The sequence below is a fragment of the Pan troglodytes genome, chromosome 2, assembly GCF_028858775.2.
Source record: "Pan troglodytes isolate AG18354 chromosome 2, NHGRI_mPanTro3-v2.0_pri, whole genome shotgun sequence".
Classification (NCBI taxonomy): Eukaryota; Metazoa; Chordata; class Mammalia; order Primates; family Hominidae; genus Pan; species Pan troglodytes.
In genome coordinates this window covers 55,844,410-55,866,654 of record NC_086015.1, presented here as the reverse complement: position 1 = coordinate 55,866,654, position 22,245 = coordinate 55,844,410, and the positions used below count along the sequence as shown (strand labels likewise).

Genomic DNA, 22,245 nt, shown 5'->3' with positions numbered 1-22,245 from the left:
GAAACCACTGTTTCTTTGGTTGTGCTGTCACTCACAGCCACCTTCATCCTGATATATCTAGGCTCCGCCCCAGTGGTTCTCAGGGTGGGCGGCCCCAGAGCAGCAGCCACAGCATCACCTGGAATCTTGTTAGAAACACATATCCTGCGATCCTGATACACTGAATCAGAAGTGCTAGGTAAGGCCCAGTAATCTGGGCTGTGACCTATAGGTCAAAGCCGTGACCAATCCACGTTTGATTTACCCTCTGGCCATTCTGATTCTAGGTGTAAGCTGATTTATCCACAGCAGATTCCCTTTCACTGTAGTTTTCTGCATTACAGGAATGTTCTGTTCTTCTGCGTGTATTAATTGAGAGACAATTCCACGTTTACTGTCAAGAACTCCCTAGGCACACCTTCTGTCAAGTTTCTGATTCAAAAACCAGTGTTTGAAAACCACTTCCTGAAACGTTGCTCACATAATACTAAACCTCTTTGTTTATTAATCCTATGAAATGTCTTACTCTTTAGATATCTGGCCTGGCAAACTGACTGGAGTGAAAATGGGGATGTCTTGACTCACAGAATTAAAATTTCCCATAGGACAGCTAGGCAAGCTTCAGGCATGGCTACGCTTAGTTCCTCCCTTTCCATCCCTTGACTGTACTTTCCTCGGTTGGCTTCATTCTCAGCAAGCTTTTTCTGTGTGGTGTCCCCAGCAGCTCGGCTTACATAATCCCTATAGTTAGCAAACCCAGTAGTTCCAAGATAGCACAAAAGCTGAGGCTTATTGACCTGGTTTGGGTCTCATGCTCAGCCCTGAACCAATCATATGCATTAAGTGACCATATGCATCAAGTGTTCTGATATTCCTCTCAGCACTTGCACATCCTGGATTGATAAGCCTGAGTGAGTCATGCCTCCATCATGCAGGAGCAACTACGTTGGTACCTTCTCTAAGGCTTCTCCATCCCATGGTTGTGGGGCTATTGGAGACAAAGGGTAATCATGATTTAGAAAAGCAAATTGATTGTCTGAGAACTGGCTGCTGAAATAATAATCTTTACCGGCCATTTACAGATCCAGAAAATGCAGTGAGTCCAAGAGGTGGAAGGAGACATGACATTATCAGAGAGTAGACAGAGGGAAGCAGAAGCCAATGGGGAAAGATACTGAGGAGTGGAAGAGACAGAGTGAAAGACAACATTATGAGAGGTAGGCAGAGACAGAGACAGAGACAGGCAAAACCCCACAGAGAAAGAGAGCAGCATGCACCCATGAAGTGGAGGGGCAACAGTAGACCTTGCCCCACCATGCTGTGCACACAGACACACTCACTCACACACTTGGGAACACTGCCAGAGAGAAACGATAACACAGAGAGACTGAGGCTGAGAACAACATGCCTATTGGGTATGAGGGATCTAGGGTGGTTGGCTGACAGAATCATTCAGGGATGGTGGGATAGTTGTTTCTAGGCAGTAGGATTTCAACTGTGCTGAAGCCACAGATCTAAGATCTGGATGGAATTGTGAATCGTGTATTCATTCATCAGATAAATGTTTATTAAAGCAACAAAAAGACAATCACCAACTAATTAAAATTATTGCAAGGGACTTGAATATACATTTGTCCAAAGATGGTATTCAAATGGAGACCATGCACCTAAGTCAGCATCATTAGTTATTAGGGAAATGCAAATCAAGCCCACAATTAAATATCACATCACACCAACTAGAATGGTTATAATTTTTTTAAAAAGAGAAAATAGTGAGTGTTGGCAAGGATGTACAAAAATCAGAACCCTTGTACATTGCTGGAGGGAATGTAAAATGATGTAGCTGCTTGATATTCACAACAGGTTTATTCACAAGAGTCAAAGGTGCAAACATCCAAATGTCCATCAATGATGAATGGATAAGCAAAGTGTGGCATATCCATACAATGGAATATTACTCAGGATAAAAAGTAATAATATATGCTACAACATGGACGAACCTTGGAAACATTATGTTCAGTGAAAGAAGCCAGACACAAAATATTGTATAATTCCATTTATGTGGAAAATCTAGAGTAGGTAAATTCATGAAGACAGATGCAGACTGGGGGTTGCCAGGGGCTGGGGATAATGGAAAATGGTAGTTTAATGAATATGGGTGTATTAGTCCTTTTTCACGCTGCTGATAAACACATACTTGAGATTGGGCAATTTATAAAAGAAGGAGGTTTGTTGGACTTACAGTTCCACATGGCTGGGGAGGCCTCACAATCATAGCAGAAGGTAAGGAGGAGCAAGTCACACCTTACATGGATGGCAGCAGGCAAAGAGAGAGCTTGTGCAGAGAAACTCCCGTTTTTAAAACCATCAGATCCATGAGACCCATTTACTGTCACGAGAACAGCATGGAAAAGACCCACCCCCATGATTCAATCATCTCCCACCAGGTTCCTCCCACAACACGTGGGAATTATGGGAGCTACAAGATGAGATTTGGGTGGGGACACAGGGTCAAACCATATCAATGGGATTTTCTTTTACTGTGATCAAAATGTCTGAGAACTTTATAGAAATGGTGGTTGCTTAACATTGTGAATCTGCTAAATACCATCGAATTGTTAATTTTAGTTTAGTGGTTAATCTTACATGGTTAATCTAAAAATGATTAGTCTTATGTTACATGAAGATCACTTCAAACTTACAGACCACACACACACACACACACTTCTTGTTTTTTTTTTTTTTTTTTTTTTTTGAGACAGGGTCTCACTCTGTCCCCCAGACTGGAGTGCAGTGGTGTGATCTTGGGTCAATGCAACCTCCACCTCCCAGGTTCAAGTGATTCTCCTGCCTCAGGCTCCTGAGTAGCTGGGATTACAGGCACGTGCCACCACGCCTGGCTAATTTTTGCATTTTTAGTAGAGACGGGGTTTCTCCATGTTGGTCAGGCTGGTCTCGAACTCCTGACCTCGTGATCCACCCATCTCGGCCTCCCAAAGTGCTGGGATTACAGGCGTGAGCCACCGCGCCTGGCCCCACTTCCTGTTTTTTTAATGAGTCAGGTGTGGCCACAAGCAGAGACAAAAAGAAACTCAAGAAAACTAAGTTTATTACACTCACAGGACCTGGTTCTTACAGTGGGCAGCATGCCATGCAGGGTGACAAGGGAAGCTCCAGGCTTTGTTCAGGTGGCAGAGGAAGAAGCAAGGGGAGATCTGAAGTCATGGTCTTAATTGAGTTTCTGAGGGAAAGGCAAGGCAGGGCAGGGTAAAGCATTTAGGGTTGGCTGGTTGGCATAATGTGGCGAGTTCTAAGCTGTAGAGGTGGTCCCTAGTGTTCTGGTACCTGCCCAGGAATAATTAAGGGAGAGGAATATTGCCTCCTGGGGTGTAAGAGCCAGATGCAGGAGGTCTGCTCTGGATTGGGTAGTTTGGATATCTAAATATATACAGATTGAGTACTCCTAATCTAAATATTCAAACCCCAAAATGCTACTAAATAGGAAGTTTTTTTGTGTGCCAAAATGAAGCTCAAAGACAATGCTGTTGGAGAATTTTGGATTTTGATTTTCAGATGAGGGATGCTGAATATGTAAGTAAAAAGTAAATATTCCAACATCCCCCAAAATCTGAACTCTGAAGCTATTCTGCTCCTAAGCATTTCAGATAAGGATACTGAACCTGTACATATGTGTAGATACATAGAGAGAGAACCACTATGTTCCAAGCCCCATTCTAGGTCCTGGGAACCCAGCACTGACCCCAGAATCCTGCTCTCCTGGAGGCCACCCTCTAGAAGGAAAAAGAAAATAGACAATCAGGTAAGACAAGCTCAAGTAGTGATGAGGACTTTGAAAACAGGAAGGCAGACTGAGGAGCTGGAGAGGGCGCCTTTGCACAGAGACAAACCTGCATGGAGCGGGATCTCCATCCAGAAGCCGACGGCCCTAGGAGAGCAGGCAGCAGGGCAAAGTTCTCAGATGGAACACGCTTGGGATAGTTGCTAAATAGCAGAGCAGCCAGGGAGGACATAAAGAGGATGAGATGGCCAGGACCAGACTATGCAGGGTTATGTAGACCCAGGGAGAGCTTTTGAACTTGCTCTAAGTGTTAAGGGAAGACGCTGGAGGATTAAGAGCAAGGATGGCACAGGCCTCCATACTGCATGGCCACAGGGGGCGCCATTACACATACCACAGCGGGAACCAGTCTTCCTGGAGCTGGCCTTCTTGGTGGCTCTGCAACCCCAACTCGCTCACCTATGGCCGACATTGCTATCTCTCACAAGCCCTGCTCCTCCAGCATGGGGCTGTCACATCCTTCTCCCCACAGGACCCCAGACAAGCCGGCTGACTCCTCAGAGCTGACCTGTGAGATGCCAGGTACCTGTCCTCATTTCCCTGACCCTTTGCTGAGGCAAAGATCTCTCGGAGTTTGCTTAATAGAGAACTAGGGACACATAGTTGGAGCACCTTGTCACTTCTTTATTGGGAAGGGGATGCAGTCTGTAATTCGGCAAATCTGTGATCCCAGGAAGATGTCAAGCTCAAGGCTCAGCTGGCTTGTTGTGAGCTCGTAGCTGCCATGGAAAAAGCCACGGGTATGGCAACTTCTCCAGCACCAATAGACCTGGATGATGCGGATAGCGTTGAGCAAACGACAGTAACGCCAGCGGACACGCCACATGCGGACCCAGGACTGCAGCCCGACTGCTGCCCATAGCTGCCATGCACAGAGCTCCAGTGCTGCCCGCTGCCTCTTCGCCTGCAGCCTTGCCAGCACCTGCCTCCACCAGCACTGAATGATCAAAGCTCTGAGGGTCACGTGCAGTAGTGTGCATTGCCCCACCATCAGGACTGGATCTTTTTTGCTGCCAGTACCTTGTCAGTGGGGGGCTTCATTTGGAAAAGGAGGAGAGGTTGCAAGAAAAGAAAGAAAAGTCAGGACATTTTCCTCACAAACATCAGCCCCAGTGGGTGAGAGGAAGTGGCCGGGTACTCTACAATGGCCCTTTCCTGTAAAGTTCAGGAGCACTGGGCAGGGCAACACCTAACCCAGGAGACCAGGTTGTACCACCTCTGCCACCCACAGGCCAATGGACATGGCCACCTCACCTTCACCTCTGAATCTCAATGTTCCCATCTGCAAAATGGGGGTACACCTGCCCTAGCTACCTTGCCCAGGTTTTTGCAAACCTTGTTGGCCAGTCTAGAGTAAGGACACTGTGATGTAGGGCCAAAGTGTTAACACATTTCACCTAGGCCTGACCATCTCCTGAGACCCATGACCCATCCCTTCAGACCTCTCCCACCTGCCAGAGAAGTGTGTCCTTTGCTGGCCGTGCCCTCTTATTTCTAACTCCAAGTGAAATCCACAACCTGCTCTTTCCTGCTGTCACGTCATAGTAGTCAAAGTTTCCCTGCTCCACACAGTTTGGAGTCTTTTTCACCTACTTCTTACTTTCACTTCTTTTAACACACTTTTTCTTGTTAAAACTTCTTTTAACTTCAGCTTACCTACACATAAGTGGACTGATGTGCACACTCCCCCACATCCCACCCAATTCAAGACATGGGTTTCCCTTTATGGCCATGCATTCCCCAAACAGAGCCCTCACCATGCCATGCTCCAATGTTGCATGTCTGCTTTCCACTTTTCAGGGTTTCTCTTTCCTACATCCAAGTCTCCATGCCTCAGTCACCCACCTTTCCCAGACTCGTAAGGAAATGGGAGAAGAAGATAGCCCAGGATGAGTCAATCTCTATTTATTGCAGCTTTGAATACAACAACTACGTCCTTGTTGGCCTGGGATATTCTTGGTTTATGGTGGTTGTTCCTGAGTAAGGATTAATAGCAACACCTTTCACTCACAAACGTTTCCTAGTTTGGACAAGAAATTGCATAATTAACCAATTCTATGAGCCACAGAGAAGACAACCACCACTACTGGGTGGCACAGGTCAGAGATGTTGCAGGTGTGGGGTCTCTTCCAACCTTGAGGGCCTGCTCTGACTTACCTTTGGCTTTGGAGGAGGAGGCATTTTCTCCCGCTCCATTTGTTTCAACAGTGTGGTTTCATCAACATCTTCCATTATGCTTTGGCGAATATGGCCATCCTTCTGTAATCAGATTTTAAAGAGGTGAGGTGTGGATAGGTAGTTATTTGTAGAACTCAAGGCACTCTCCCTCACTGTGACTGAATCCCCTGTGTCTGTCTTGCCTGCAGGATACCCAGTTTTCAGCCAAGTTCACCACATCCTTAACCTCTTGGCTTTCCCAGAGACCCAGACACCCGGCTTGCATCCTGATTAACTGTGGGAATTCACCTCCCCCTGCCTGCATCTTTGAATTGACTGGTTGTCTCTTACAAAACATTGAATGCCCATGACTTGCAGGTAGTTGGTTCAATCCCTTCAAGTCTGCAATCCCCTTTAGTGCCCATGATTAGAGGCTAGAGGTCTCCATTATACTCAGGTGTGTACTTCTCTAGCCACCACTGTGGCAGGAAGTGTGAAGGAAGAGAGAGTGTGATGATGTCATAAGGGCACCTATGACTCTGGCATCAGAATGGCTTCCAACAGCTGAGTCTTTTCCAGTGAATATGTGGAACTCTTGTCCATTCTTTTTTGCAGACATGGCCACAATTTGACTACAAAAGCAAGCCACTGGAAATACTGGCTAATTAGCACAAAGAGGTATATAGTTAATGCTTTCAATCTAGTTGATAAAAACAAAAATTGAGACAACCTAAACCTCCATCAAATACAAAATTCAGTCACATGGATTTCAGTTCAATGAAACAATTGAGCCATATAAGGATGAGAAAGAATGAATTAGCAGCAAAATTCTCAAACAGATGCTTCAGAAAAGGAGATTTAGGAATAGCTAAGAAGCACATGAAAAGATGCCCAATATCAATAGTCATGAGGGAAATAAAAATGAGAACCAAAATGAGATACCCCTAGACACCCTAAGAGAATGGCTAACATGAGAAATCTGACAGTACTAAATCCTGGCAGGGATTCAGAATGGGTAGATCTCTTATACACTGCTGATAAAAAGGTGTGAAACAGCAGAACCACTTTGGAAAATGGTTTGGCACTTCCTAATGAAGTTCAACATGCACCCGCCCTGTAACTCAGTAGTTTCAGTCCTAAAATTTGCAAATGCAAAATGAAAACACATTTTACAAAGACATGTGCATGGATATTCATAGCAGCTTTATTCAAATAGGTCAGAACAGGAAACAACCCAAATGTCCACCAACAGGTGACTAGACAAAAATTCGTGACATATTAGTATAATGGAGTAATAGTAACAAAAATGAATATATTCATACACAGAATAACATAGATGACTCTCAGAAACTTGATGCTAAGTGAAAGAAGCTAGACTACCTACAGGTTCTTTTTTTTTTTTTTTTTTTGAGACGGAGTCTCGCTCAGTCACCCAGGCAGGAGTGCAATGGCGCTATCTCGGCTCCCTGCAAGCTCCGCCTACCGGGTTCACACCATTCTCTTGCCTCAGCTGCCCGAGTAGCTGGGACTACAGGTGCCTGCCACCACGCCCGGCTAATTTTTTGTATTTTTTAGTAGAGACGGGGTTTCACCATGTTAGCCATGTTGGCCTCGATCTCCTGACCTCGTGATCCGCCCGCCTCGGCCTCCCAAAGTGCTGGGATTACAAGTGTGAGCCACCGCGCCCGGCCTACAGGTTCTTCCATTTATATAAAATTCTAAAACAGGTAAAACTAACAGGTAAAATGAACCACAATAGAAAATGAATCAGATGAATTCCTAGATATAGGAGTTTTGCCTGCAAACAGCAAATGGAAACAAAGAGGAATGTGCTATATCTTGGTTTTGGTGGTGGTTACCAAGGAATATGGAATTGTGAAAATTCATCAAACCAAGCACTTAATGAAACCACAGAAAAGAATTTTGTTCTCTCTGTACTGACATGGAGTACAAGTGAAACAAATTGAGGTGATGGACAAATACTTATGAGCATATCATAAAAGTACTGTGAAAACAAGGGAATTAGGAAGACATACACAACCAAAATTTATCAATGATTATCTTTGATGAGGCTAGTAGAATTGGAGGGACAGGGCACACTCCCTCACTGTGGCTGAACTCCCTGTGTCTGTCCTGTCTGCAGGGCACCCAGTTATCAGCCTCCTGGGAGAGCAGGACACACACTGAGGATACCTTTGAGGCGCCAGCTAGGGTACAAATGTCTTTGACTGCTCTCCTGTCGCAGTCAGAAGATGAGTCAGCACAGCCACTGCAGAAGCCGGCACCATCTCTGCCTGATACCGACCACTGAAAAGCCACCTGGTGCCGCAGGTCAATGCTCAGCAGAAGGTCCTCTGGCCACGGCCTGAGGGGTCAGCATCAGACCCTGGTCCCCCTCACAGTTTCTGCCCAGGGGTCACTAGAGTACATTTGAAATGTTTAGGATGAGTACTGGGGAGGCTGCAGTGGAGCCCTGGGGGGAATGTAGGGAAGAGGAGGAGGGCATTTAAGGCTGGGGGTGGATATCAGGGTGAAGATAGTAGGATGAGGGGCATGGAAAAGACAGGTGCTAGGTGGAGGGCAGGGTAAGTGGTGAGAAGAACTTTTGGGACCGGGAAGGTGCAGAAAGCATTTTTTGATGAAGCAATTGGAGAATATCCACAGGACAAGATTTGCATCTCTGAGAGTCTTTCTTTGGATCATGACCCAGTGATTTTTTTTTTTTACTGTATTGTTTGTTTTGAATTTCTTCAAACAGAAACTTAAAATGTATATTGATCAGCTTTTCTAGTTACCTTCAGCAAAAGGACCATTCCAGCTCCTCAGCACATCATTACTAGAAGCAGGAGTCCCTCCATGCTGTATCCTTACCCACTCCTTTATTTTCAAATTCCCATCTCCTTCTGTGCACAAAATACATGTGTTTCTCTTTTGATCCAGCAAGAAAGTCTCTGTATTTTGATAGACACTACTACACATTCACAGTTATTTTCATTTCTAATATGCTTTGACTTATTGCCATATTGTTTCGTAATTTCCAGCGGTCGATTTTTTTTTCATTTTCACTTTTGTTGTCTTTTGTTGAATTGGTAGGGAATTGTTTGGATTTTTATTCTTTTTTCACTATAGAAGTTGAGGCAGACTGCACTTGCCTAGCCAGTATCCATTTTCCTCATTTTCCTAACTAATGGACCCATGAATATTTGGAGTAGCAATATCTCCAGCCTGGTAGCTCCTCCAGGGATTTGCCATGCAGAATTCCAGGCACAACCACCTTACAAAGCAAGACATGCAAGAGTAGGCATGGCTCCCACCAGTGATGGCAGAAAGTTGTTCTCTCACTGCTTTGGGAGGAGGAGGAGGGGGCTACTCCTAAAGCTTCTGAAGAAAAGAGCCCCTTGGAGGAGTGAGGCGCAGGCCAAAGGCAATAGGTCCTGAGCAGAATCTTTGCAACCTGCCTTTGCCAGTGGCGTTGGGCACCAGGCTGAACCCTGGACCTGAAAATATACTATGGCTGCTCTGCAGATCCCCACTCCCACACCTTCCAACACACAGAAGGGGCTTGGGGCTGAGGAAAGCGTCACCCAGCTGCAAGGCATGAAGACCCCTGCACACCTCTCCACTGGCCCTCCCATCACTCATGCAGGGCCCACCATGGAAAGACCCTGCGGAGGGTTGCAGACCTCAGACTTATGGGATGGAGGTTCACACAAACATCTGAGGGACACAGGCTGAGAGTGAGGGGCCTTGGGCATGGATGACATAGCAGAGACAGTGAGAGACCACGTGAGAGATGGTTGCGCCATAGGTGCCCAGAGACAGAGGGAGACTCAGCAAAGCAGTGGCCAAGCAGCACCCACCTAAGGCAGGCCCAGCAGAGGGTGAGACAGCCTGGGGGGGGGGCCAGAGAGGGGACATGGGGGTGGAGGAGGAGCACAGCTGCTTCTGAGGACATGATAGGATTTAGAGGCTGTGTGCCCAATGACCTCCAGTGGCAGAGGGACAGCCCTTTCCCCTGCCTACCCCTAGTCCTCTGTTTGTTTACCTGCCCCCATGCCACCCCCACCACCATCCCCCCACAGCCCCCGAGTCTCTCTCCCCTCCCCGATCCCATGCCTGGTTCTCCCAGGAAGTGCCCAGCAGAGGGGAGGGAAGCCTTGTTGTTTAGCCCCAGGGTGGGCAGGCGGCAGGCACAGCTGCTGCCCTCAGCTCCTGCTCTGGCTTCCCCAGGGGCTGGCTCTGGCTGGCTGCTCCCTGACTCCCTTCCCCACCATAAGGCACAGCGTCCGTCCTGCTGTTGCCCAGCTGAAGTGCCCTGTCCTCCTGGCTCCCTGCCAAGCACTCTGCCGGCCCTGAGGGCCCTGCCAAGCACAGGCCTGTGGAATCCTGGCCTTCCCAGCTGGCCCTGGCTGCAGCCAGACTCTCTGATGTCCTGCTCTGAATGGAGATGCCTGGACAGGGGCTGTGAAAAATAAAGCCCAGTTTCTACACTCCCTGGTGAAAGGGGTTGAAATAGCCCTCCTACCTCTGTTGGCAGCCCAGTCAGCCTGAGCACTAGGGCCTCTTTTAGAGAAAAGTTTCACCAGATCTGCCGTCAGGGGCAGCAGCCAAGGGTCAGCTTGTGCCAGGCCTTATTCTATGCAACAGATCTCCCACAAGTGGCCATCAGCTTAGCAAATCTGGGGTTAGCTAGGTTTTCCTACAGCCAGGCCTATGTCATGGCATTCTCTATTTCAAGTTCCATCTGGCTTGCTGTGATTTTGCAGACTGGGCAGGTGTGATAGGAAGTGAGGAAGGGCCTGTCAATATTGTCTGGGGTTCTGAATCCAACTACAAAAAATGGGCCTTCTGGTATGCTGACAAATGGGCCTCTGAAAGGCATGCACATGAAATCCCTGGAATCTGTGACTACTATGTGTGACAAAAGATGTGATTAACTTAAGGGTCTTGTGAGGAAGGGTTTATCCTGGATTACCTGTATGGGAGCTAAATACAGTCATAGGTACCCCTAAAAGAGAATGGCAGAGGAACTTTTAAGAGAGACACACTTTAGACAAGGCGATGTGAAGAGGAAGGCAGGGACAGGAAGGATGTGACCTCAAGCCAAGGAATGCTGGGAACTACCAGAAGCTGGAAGTGGCAAGGAAGGAAATCTCCCCTAGAGCTTCTGGAAGGAGCTAGGCCCTCCTGACACCTGGATTTCAGCCTCTAGCCTCCAGAACCATAAGAGAATGTATTTCTTTTCTTTTAAGCCACCAGGTATGTGGTAATTGTTACAGCAGCCACATAAACTAATAGACCTCTTATTTTTTTATTTTTATTTTTTGAGATGGAGTTTTGCTCTTGTTGCCCAGGCTGGAGTGCACTGGCACAATCTTGGCTCACTGCAACCTCCACCTCCTGGGTTCAAGCAATTCTCCAGCCTCAGCCTCCAGAGTAGCTGGGATTACAGGCACCTGCCACCACGCCCAGCTAATTTCTGTGTTTTTAGTAGAGACGGGGTTTCTCCATGTTGGCCAGGCTGGTCTCAGACTCCTGACCTCAGGTGATCCATGTGCATTGGCCTCCCAAAGTGCTGGGATTACAGGCGTGAGCCACCGTGCCCGGCCTAGACCTCTTAACTTTTAAGTAAACCAATAAATTCCCTTTTTTGGTTTCCAAGTCTATTTTCTGTCATTTGCAACCAAAAGAGTCTTAATTTAGAAAATAGCTTAAAAGAAGGGAGACAGGCAAAAGAAAAGAATGGATTGTTATATAGGGATCGGTGGATGAGAAAAGGACACTTTAAGGGTAGAGGAAAGGAGGACGGTGAGTGTCTGCCAGTGTGATGATGTGGACACTGTTGTGGGAAGGGAAAGACTGATGGAGGTAGCAATGGAAATTTTATCCAGGCCACAGTCGTGACAATAATAATCGACAGAGCTGCTGTGGTCAGAATGTTTGTGTCCTTTCAAAATTCATATGCTGAAACCTAATCTCTAATGTAATAGTATTAAGAGGTGGGGCTTTGGGAGGCTGTATCCTCATGAATGGGATTTGTATCCTTATAATAGCACCTTGAGAGAGCCATTTTGCCCTTCTTTCATGCGAGGACACACATTTACCCCTGTGAGGACACAGCAACATAGTACCGTCCATAAAACAGAGCAAGCCTTCACCTTCATCTGCGAACACATTGCTCTTGGACTTCCCAGTGTCCAGAACTGTGAGAAATAAATTGCTACATCCCGTGCCTGGATCTCCCAGAAAGTGGCCAGGGACACAGGCTGAGAGTGAGGGACTATATGCTGTGCTATAAAATTACCCAGTCTAGGGTATTTTTATAGCACAGCATGAATAGCCTAAGACAAGAGCCATTATAATAATAAATTAGGGAGTAGGAACATCTTATTTTCAACTGTGTGTGTGAGTGTGTGCATGCGTGAGGTGTGGGGGAGTCAGAGAGAGACAGAGAAACAGAGACAGAGAGAGATTAAGCTAATCTGAGATGTGACCTAGGAATTGTCCACCTAAGGTTGCCTGAAAACCTAAATGATGGGGCATCAGCTTTTTGAGAGGAAAGAAGAACACAAATGATGATAAGTCAAATGCCAATAACTTATAGAGCAAAAATAGAACCTACTCATTTATGCAAAGACATAGAGATCCTGGCTGTACACTAAGAGGAGACAAGGTAACACAGAGTTGGAGGCAGAGGGTTAGAAAAGGTAGAATTTGCCCAAGCAAGGAAGGAGAAAGTAAAAGGAGAAGAAATAAGTGGTTTCCTCTCAAATCCATGACGTGCTGAATGTGCAGACAAACCCTTTATCAGTGTGCGGAAGGGCAAGTGTCCAGCTATAGGGGATGTTCAGTCATGAGGGGGGATGTCCAGCCATGGGTGGGGATGTCTAGTCATTGGTGATTATGTTCAGTCAGGAAGGGGATGTCTAGCCATGATTGTGAATGTCCAGACATGGGAGGATGTATAGCCACAGGTGGAGATGTCTAGCCATTGGTACCATGTCCAGCCATGGAGGAATGTCAACACATTGGCAGAATGTCCATCCATGGAGGAGGCACTCCCGCCATGGTGAGGATGTCCAGCTATGGGTGGATGTGCTGTAATGGGAGGAGGTCCAGCCATTGGGGCAATACTCAGCCATGATTAGGTTGTCTGTCCATGAGTAAGAAAGTCTGTCAAGAGCTCAGCTGAGCTAAAGAGAGCTGAACTGAGAGGCATCAGAGGAGGTAATTAAGACAACAAGCCAAAATGAAAGTAACAGTGAAGTTGTTAGTTACCGGCTGCAATACAAGTAAGAGGCTAAACTAGAGCCAGTGCCCACTCTCCCATATCCCTTTTCCCTCATGGTATCGCATATCGGTTGAGGGTCAGGTGGATCAGCATAGATGCAGGGGTGGGCAGTTGCACCGCCAAAGGAGCCCTGAATAAAAGGCTTCTGCAGTTTTATGAACCCAGAGGCTGGGAAAAAGGAAAGAAAGAAGGGCTAGGAGTGGAAACATACTGAGTATGAAGTCAAAGCAGTGAAAAATATCTTTAAGCCTACCGCAACCCACCCACTTAAGGATATATTGGCAGAAGCACCTAGAGAAAGTCTCAGCTGAAGGTCCACAAGAATGAGGCCTCCAAATGAAGCTGCCTGGACTACAATGAGATATGAGTAAGAGCATAGCAGGCCAGAGGGGCCTTATTCCTTAACTGTAACTCCTTTCAGAGATTGCAATACATTGGTTGCACACCAAGTCTGATGCAGGGAGGGCAGCCTTCTTCCATGAGGCCTGCCAAATAATGCTTTTGTTGTTGCCTGTGTTAGGCCAGAAAAGTCACAGGAGCTGGACTCTTCAAAGTCCATGCATGAGGAAGGATGTCCAGCTATGAATGGGAATGTCCAGCCTTGAATGGGGATATCCACCCAAGGGGGAGCATGACCAGTCATGCATGCATGTAGATTTCCACCATTACATCAGGATAACCAAACATGTGAATATGTCTAATTATGTGTAGAGATGTCTATTCAAGGAGATAAACAACCATGCTTGGGGATGATCCTCCCAGCAGAGGGAATGTCTACCATGTATGAAGATTTGTCCAATAATGTGAGAGAATGTCCATCCTTCAATAGAAATATCTAAACATTGTACCAAGGCTGGACACTTGGACTTTGGCTCTGACATATGTCCTCCTTGGCCTCTGTTTCTAATTTACAGAGTGTGTCAGTGGAATATGGTCATCGTCAGCATGGATTGGAAGTCCTTGGAATCTGAAGACTTGAGGAATTTGTGAGACACAAAAACACAGGCCAGATCTTTACCAAAAAAGGGAGCCAGTTTTCCTCACAGGGACTCTTCACACCAAGATTTCAATGTGGAACCCAGCTGGTTGGAAGTGATTTCATATTGTTCCTGGAAAAGGCTGTGGGTCTGGAAGATGTACTATCAACAGTGGGCCTGGATCATTCACCACAGCACTTGGCAGAGGTGTGGGTGGATATACCACATGCAAAGCAAAACTGCAGCCTGACCACCTGGTTTATATAGAATCCCTGCCTCCACCTCTAAGCTGCCAGCCATTTCTGTTCCAGCAGCCTTGCCAGTCTTGGCCTCAACCAGACTAAATGATCAAAGTTATGAGCACAGCATACAACAGTGTATCATACCCAAGCAAAATCTTCATGGTTGCTTTGTTCTGCTGTGTGTTCTTTAGTTTTAGGAAGCATAGGTACTTAGAGAAATAAAACTACCCACATTTCACCCCCAGTGTCTGCCAAGAAGGGGTACTGGCTCACTCTTAACAATCAACCCTCCTTGGGTAGTTCCAGAGAAACGGGCAGGTGCCAATATAAATCTGGAAGTTTTGAGTTTATGTCCTGCTTCTCACACATGATGACCTACATTCTCATCTGAGAGAGAGACACATCTGTCCTATTCTCCTCAGAGGTGCGGCATCTAGGAGAAAGCATATGATGAACGGGAGTGTACCATGTTCATATGAAGAACTCTGTTCATAATACCAAGACCTTTTATATTTCTTGGACTTTATTTTTTTTCCTTGATCTTTTATTCCCTTTTCATTATTTTCTGTCCTTATCTCTGTTATTTTTCTCCTTCTACTTTTACTGGGTTTAAATTGCTTTTTAAATTTTAAGATGGATAATTAGCTCATTGGTTTTCTACCTTTCCTAATGCATACATTTGAAATAATGTTTCCCTCTAAGCAAGTTTTAGCTGCATCCTACAGTTTTGAATATGTAGTATTTTGTTATCATTCAGTTTAAAATATCTTCAGTTTAAAGTATCTTCTAATTACTATTTTGATGTCTTCTTTGACTTCTGAGTTGTAAAGAAGTATGTTGCTTAATTTCTAAAAATTTGGAAATTTTCTAGTTGTTTTTATTATTATTGATTTCTGGCTTAATTCAACCATGCTCATAGAACATAATCTCTATGATTTACATTCTTTGACACTTGTTGAGGCTTTCTTCAAGGCTCAGCATATGGTCAATTTTGGTAAACATTCAATATGTACTTGAAAATAATGATTCAAGCACAGCAGTTGGGTGCAGTATTCTATATATGCTGATCAAGTCAATGTTGTTAATTGTGTTGTTTAAATATTCCATATCCTTACTTACTAATTACTTTTCTTCTTATGCTATCAGACATTGAAAGGCCCACTACATTGTAAGTGTGCATATTTCTCATTGTGATTCTGTCGATTCTTGATTTATATATTTTATACCTGTATTATTAGGTGCACACAGATTTATAATTAGTATATCATCCTGTGGGTGAAAATTTATCACTATGAGGTGAGCATCTTTATTTCTAGATGCTTTTTGCATTAAAATATGCTTTGTATGATATCATTAATTAGACCAAGTTTCTTTGGTTAGTGTATTTGCCTGGTTTATAATTTTCCATCTTTTTACTTTCAATCTTTCTAAATCTTTGTATTTTAGATACACCTCTTATAAGCAGCATGCTCTTTTGTTTAAAATCCAGTCTGACAATCTTTATCTTCCAGTTAGAGCCCTTTGTCCATTTATGTTTAATGTAATTATTGGTGTATGTTTCAATCAACTGTCTTACTATTTGCTTCATCTGTTATATATTTTTTTCTTTTTCTCTCTCTCTGTCCTTTCTTTCCTTCTTTTGGCTTGATTTTTTTTTATTATTCCATTTCTCCCACTACTCTCAACTTCATTAACTTGGAAGTTAAACACTTTTTTTTTTTTTTTACTATTTACTTAGTGATTGCCTTAGACTAGCACTATCCAATAGAAATATAATGCATGTTGCAAATATAATAATATAATCTGTGAGCCATATATGTAACTTTAAATTTTCTAATATCCACAGTAAAAAAAAGAAAAGAAAAAAGAAACAGGTGAACTTAATTTTAACAATACATTCAATTTAATTTAATATATCAAAATATTATCATTTCAACATGTAATCCATATAACATTAGTAATGGTATCATTTTCCTTTCTTTTATTCTCCTTTTTTTCTTTTCTTGCCCTAAGTCTTTGAAATCTGGTGTATATTTTACATTTACAGTATACCTGAAGTAGGACTGGTCACATTTCTAAGTGCCAATAGCCACATGTGCCTAGGGGCTACCATAGTTAACAAAGCAGCCTTGTAATACGATATGTATCCTTAACTTATGAAAGTCTAATATAAATGTAGTACTTTTACCTTACCTCTTCTCAGACATTCAAGGAGCTCAGAACATTTTAATTTTATTTAATTCTCTTCCCAAATTATATAATTATTGCTTAATGTAGCATATTCATTTGAATTTTTCCAAATATTTACTATTTTCATTGATTCTGAATCTGTCTGCCATTGAGGCTTATTTTCTTTGCACCTGAAGAATACCCTTTCGTATTTCTTTAAGTGTGATTAATTTTCTCAACTTTTGTCAAAAAAGTTCTGTATTTCACCCTAATTATTGAAGAATGGTTTCAACAGGTAGGTCATTAGTTATTATTTATTGCTTTCAGTACTTGAACAATGTAATTTCACTGTCTTCTTGCTTCCATTGCTTCTGTTAAAAAGTCAGCTATGAGTCTAATTATTCTATATATTTTCTCCTAACCTATCTTCCAGTTCAGTAATTCTCTCTTTGTCTAATCTGCTGAAACTTACCCATTGAGTTTTTAATTGAGTTATTGTGTTTTTCTGTTCTAAAATTCCCATATGATACTTTCTGAAAGATCTCAATTTCCTGCTGAATTCTCATTTTGCCTTCTATTTTCTTTAACACATTAAGGCATAGTGTGCTTACAAATTTTAAAATGTGTGTAACTTCATGACCTGGATCCTCTGTAAGTCTGTTTTTGGTGTCAATTATTTCTCGTGTTTTGGGTGGGGTTTTATTTGTTCTGTGTTTAAGTTTGGGTTTTTTTTAATGGAGTGCTGGATGGTTGTATAAGAAAAATTTTCAAAATAAGTTGAGGTCTGAGATTATGCTACCTTCCTTCAGAGGCGATTTACATTTGCTTCTGGTAGGTGACTGGAGCATTAGCAATCCTGGATCACTTTAACCCAATTTCAGAGATTAAGATGTGAAACAGGGCTTCCACCATGGGAAATCCTGGCCTATTTTAAATCCACCTTTCTCCTGGTATGGTATAGCCCTCTTGGCTTCCACTGTTAAATATTGGGGATTTACTAGTGTGCCCCCATCCTTAGCAGGCCTGGTCTCCAACTTTGAAGCCTCCTTACACAGAAACTGTCAAAAATTCTGCCCAAAATTTCAGCTCCTTGGCTTTCTAGCTGCCTTCTCACCACTTCTCCCACTCCCTCTACCACTACCCAGGAAGATGAGGAACCAGATACCAATGTTTACTGATCAGGGTGACCCTTTTTATTTTTGGGAGGAATCCTGTGTGCCTCCACACAGGAGGCACAGCTCAGCATCCTCCGGACACTTAAATATCTGATAGTAATAATCTGGGTTTCTCTTTTTTATATGGAATACTTACTTACTTTCTGCTTCCCTTAAAATATTTCTTCAACTTTCTGGGTCTCAATTATAGTTGCCTATGCATTTTTGTAGAGTTGATTTTATAGAGAAGAGATAGATTTGCAAAAGATACGGTTCTTTCTCCTTTTGGCTTATAACGATGACATCCACAACCCTAGCTTCCTAATCAGTCTCAGAGTCTGTGAATTTCCAGGGTCCCTCTCATCCTGGGATAGTCATGGGATACTTCTGCCAACTGGGTGGATATGGCTATGTTTCCTATACAATGGCAAATGCCCAAAGCTTGTTTCTAGATGGTTCAGTCACCAGGCATGGGTAAAGGTGATGAAAAATCATGAGATCAAAAGTGATTACAGCCCAGGGTTAGGATGCTGGCCGCATAATTGAGTCTTCTTCAGGGAGAGGCTCTGTGGACAGGAATGCAACACTTGTCTGTTTCCCTCCTGTCAAAGATAGGATAGGGGTGTAAGTAAAAATACGTGAAACCTGAATCCCATCACTTACCAAGTTCTCCTCTGTGTGGTCCGTGCACAGTTCTTTCCTGATACAGTCTTTTATGAAAACAGAAAGGCTGGGCTTGGTAGCTCATGCTTATAATCCCAGCACTTTGGGAGCCCAAGGCGGGTGGATCATTTGAGCCCTGGTATTCAAGACCAGCCTGGGCAACATGGCAAAATCTCATCTCCACAAAAAATTTAAAAATTAGCCAGGGCATGGTGGCACACACCTGTAGTTCCAGCTACTCAGGAGGCTGAGGTGGGAGGATTGCTTGAGCCCAGGAGGCAGAGGTTGCAGTGAACCAAGATTGCACCACTGCACTCCAGCCTGGGCGACAGAGTGAGATGGTCTCAAAAAGAAAAGAAAAGAACAAAAAAGAAAGGACCAAGGCCACATTGCCTCTTGAGGGCCCTCTCTGTACCCTCTTCTCAGGCCCTGACTGGCCCTGGACATGCTTCCCTTGGCCCTGATCCTTTGTCCTTGGGTCTGTTTTCCTTTCTGTCCTTTTGTGGGCACTTGAGGATTTATCTCACATCAAATCTAGATGCTGCCTAGCTCTCCAGCTCTCCTCAATGCTTCCCAGGGAAGCACACTATTCCTCTTTATTTTCAAGGTTTCATACATGGGGAACAAAAAAAAAAGTGGGCATTGTAACGAAGTTTACAGCATTCATATAGTACTGATTCCCAAACCCTTGCTCCTTACTGCACATGAGACAGTATAGGAAACCCAGGTATTCACATGCTTGTTTTAATATGTCAGGGCTGATGCGTCTGTTTCCTTCTAGAGGAAGCCAGACACCTCAAGATTAGCTGTGACAGCCAGCACCAGGGGGAGGGACAAGTCCCACTAGGACTTCCTGGCAGACCAGGTTCTCCTGGACTTCACACACCCATCTATGTGTCCACCATGGCACTGTGTCATAGCTGTGGCAAGACATTCAAAAGGAGATTTTACTTTATTTCCCTTTATTACAAGAAGGATGGCTTTTCTTGGGCTAGCTCACATGATGGACGGCCAATACAAGATCAATACAAGGAAGAGGGCATTCTGGAGATGCAGGTTTAAAAAGTCATAAAATGGGCTGGGTGCAGTGGCTCGCACCTGTAATCCCGGCACTTTGGGAGGCCAAGGCAGGTGGATCTTTTGAGGTCAGGAGTATGAGACTAGCCTGGCCAACATGGTGAAACTAAAAATACAAAAATTAGCCAGCATGGTGGCACGCACCTATAATCCCAGCTACTTGGGAGGCTGAGGCAGGAGAATTGCTTGAACCGGGAGGCAGAGGCTGCAGTGAGCTGAGATTGAGAGATTGCACCACTGCACTTCAGCCTGGGCAACAGAGCAATACTCTGTCTCAAACAAACAAACAAACAAGTCATAAAATGGAGCATCTGAAAGACTTGAATGGAATGCAAGGTAGCTCTGGGACTCCTCAGGACTTTAGTGGCATTCACTCTGGGCTGGTCTCTCCAGTTTGGCTAACTTTTTAATGCTCTAATTGTTCTTGTTACTACCATTTTCTCATGATCTCCATTGTCTTTGTTTTCTCTGCCTTGTAACATTGATGGCTTCATAATTTTGGCTGGTCATGACCGCTATGACCCCTCATGCATCTATGCATATGATCCTCAGCTCTGCCACTCTCTGCCCAATTGTCTCCATTTACCACAATTCAAACGTGTGTGTGTGTATGTGGACGAGATTTTCCAAATATCCTATTATCATTTTTCTGTCTCCTTGATCCATGAGTGTCTGAAATAGGTATAAATGTAGAATTATCTACTTTGTAACTTTGTAATTCTTTTTTTTTTTTTTTTTTTTTTTTTGAGATGGAGTCTCACTCTGTTGCTCAGGCTGGAGTGCAGTGGTGCGATCTCAGCTCACTGCAAGCTCCACCTCCTAGGTTCACGCCATTCTCCTGCCTCAGCTTCCCGAGTAGCTGGGACTACAGGCACCCGCCACCATGCCCGGCTAATTTTTTTTGTATTTTTAGTAGAGATGAGGTTTCACCGTGTTAGCCAGGATGGTCTTGATCTCCTGACCTCGTGATCCACCCGCCTCAGCCTCCCTAAGTGCTGGCATTACAGGCATGAGCCACGGCGCCTGGCCCTTTACTTTGTAATTCTATCAGCCTTTTTATTTTCATATTTTGAAGTTATGTTGTGTACATAAAAATTCCCAAGTATTATAGCATCTTAGAGTTGTGCTCCTTTCATTGGTTTACAACTAGAATTGGCAAAGTTTTTCTATAAAGAGCCAGGTAGTAAATAGTTTAGGCTTTGACAATCATTCAATATCTGTCACAACTACTCAACCCTGCCATTGTAGCTCAAAAACAACCACAGACTGTATGTAAACAAAGGGGAGTGATTGTGTTCCAATAAGATGTTATTTCTAAAAACAGTGGTGGGTTCAGCTGGCCTGCAGGCCATAGTTCGCTGATTCCTTGATTCCTTTTAAGGTTTAAATTATATTTTGTTGTGGTAGTTTTCTTTGGTTGGAAATTTGCCGGATATATCTTTTTTCTATCCTTTTGTTTTCAAACTTTCTGTGTTACTTTGTTTTAGATATATCCCTTATGAACATTATATAGATCTATTAAATGTAATCTATCAAACTGCTTTTTAATTATCAAGTTTAACTCATTGAACTTATTGTGATTACTGATCTATTTGGACTTATTTTCATCCTTAGTCTGAAGATTCAGGTCTGTCCCACCACTGGGAGGGTAGGCTAGACTTCAAATTCAAGACACGACAGGCTTTAATCTAGCACTACGTTTCCTTAGCCCTGTAAAAGATACAGGTCAGGAAATCAGCTTCAATCTCCTCAGGAGTTCCAGCAACTACTTAGAATGCAGATTCTGATTCCTCCCTAACCCCACCCACAAGGGGCAAGGAGGGGTGTAAACATCTGCCAGGAACGAGGTCCGGGTGTGTGCAGTTCCTCTTGCCACAGGGAGCCACTGCCTCATTTTTCCACTGGTCTTTTTTATCATGCCAGTCACACACGCACACCATCAGCATTACAACTTACAGCTCTCCCAGTTCAGAGGCTTCACGGTAACCGTGACAGATAACTGACCCCCAGTACGTGGCCTTCTGTCAAGCACACACAAGGCACACAAGAGAAAACGAAGGCCAAGGTCTAACCGATCCAATCGAGCCACTTCAGACTGATTGTTTCAATTACTCACATAGACAGAAAAAGGAAGATTAGTCAAAAGTGCCAGCTCCCTGTGGTTCTTGTCTCACACAACAAAAGGAACAACACAAAAGGGATTCGATGACTACAAGGCAAGTCGTGGGATACCCTGTTGCTGTTGAGCCAAGGGGGTCTAGACTGCAGCTATGTGGTTTCATATTCTGTAGCTCTATTCTGAGGGGCACGAGGCAGAAAGCCCCATACCTCATCAGGACTGGAGAGGAGACAGAAAGCTGTCTCATGACAGCCTCCCAAGGGAGATAAGGGCCTCAGAGCATGCCTTACAAGCCTCCCATCCTCCTCTGTTCCAAGGGGGATCAAGAAGTGTTCTGCCAAGACTCAGATTAGCTATGGTTCAAGCCTTCGCCTTTGCAGGGGGTGTAGATATATGCAAGGATGCCATGGCAAAGTCATTCCCCTGCAACTCCATCCCTTGACATTCATGTGTCCTACTAAGAATTCTCAGGAGCCTGGGTCACCCCATCAGATACCCTAATTCATTATACAGATTAGGGCTTGAATAAGTGCGTTTTGTTTGTCATAGACAATGAGG

The 22,245-nt window shown here is 44.2% G+C and overlaps 2 long non-coding RNA genes across 2 annotated transcripts; one reads left to right on the top strand and one right to left on the bottom strand.

The window, feature by feature from the left end:
- Positions 1-4,441: 4,441 nt before the first annotated feature.
- LOC100612705 (uncharacterized) lies at positions 4,442-6,525 on the bottom strand. Its single transcript, XR_678958.3, has 4 exons — positions 6,347-6,525; positions 5,996-6,097; positions 5,596-5,858; positions 4,442-4,873 (listed from the first exon to the last, which is right to left on the bottom strand). It is a non-coding gene; the product is annotated as an uncharacterized LOC100612705 (long non-coding RNA).
- LOC134809445 (uncharacterized) lies at positions 6,439-14,874 on the top strand. The gene is made up of 3 exons (XR_010155233.1): positions 6,439-6,673; positions 8,139-8,326; positions 14,201-14,874. It is a non-coding gene; the product is annotated as an uncharacterized LOC134809445 (long non-coding RNA).
- The last annotated feature ends 7,371 nt before the right edge of the window (positions 14,875-22,245 follow it).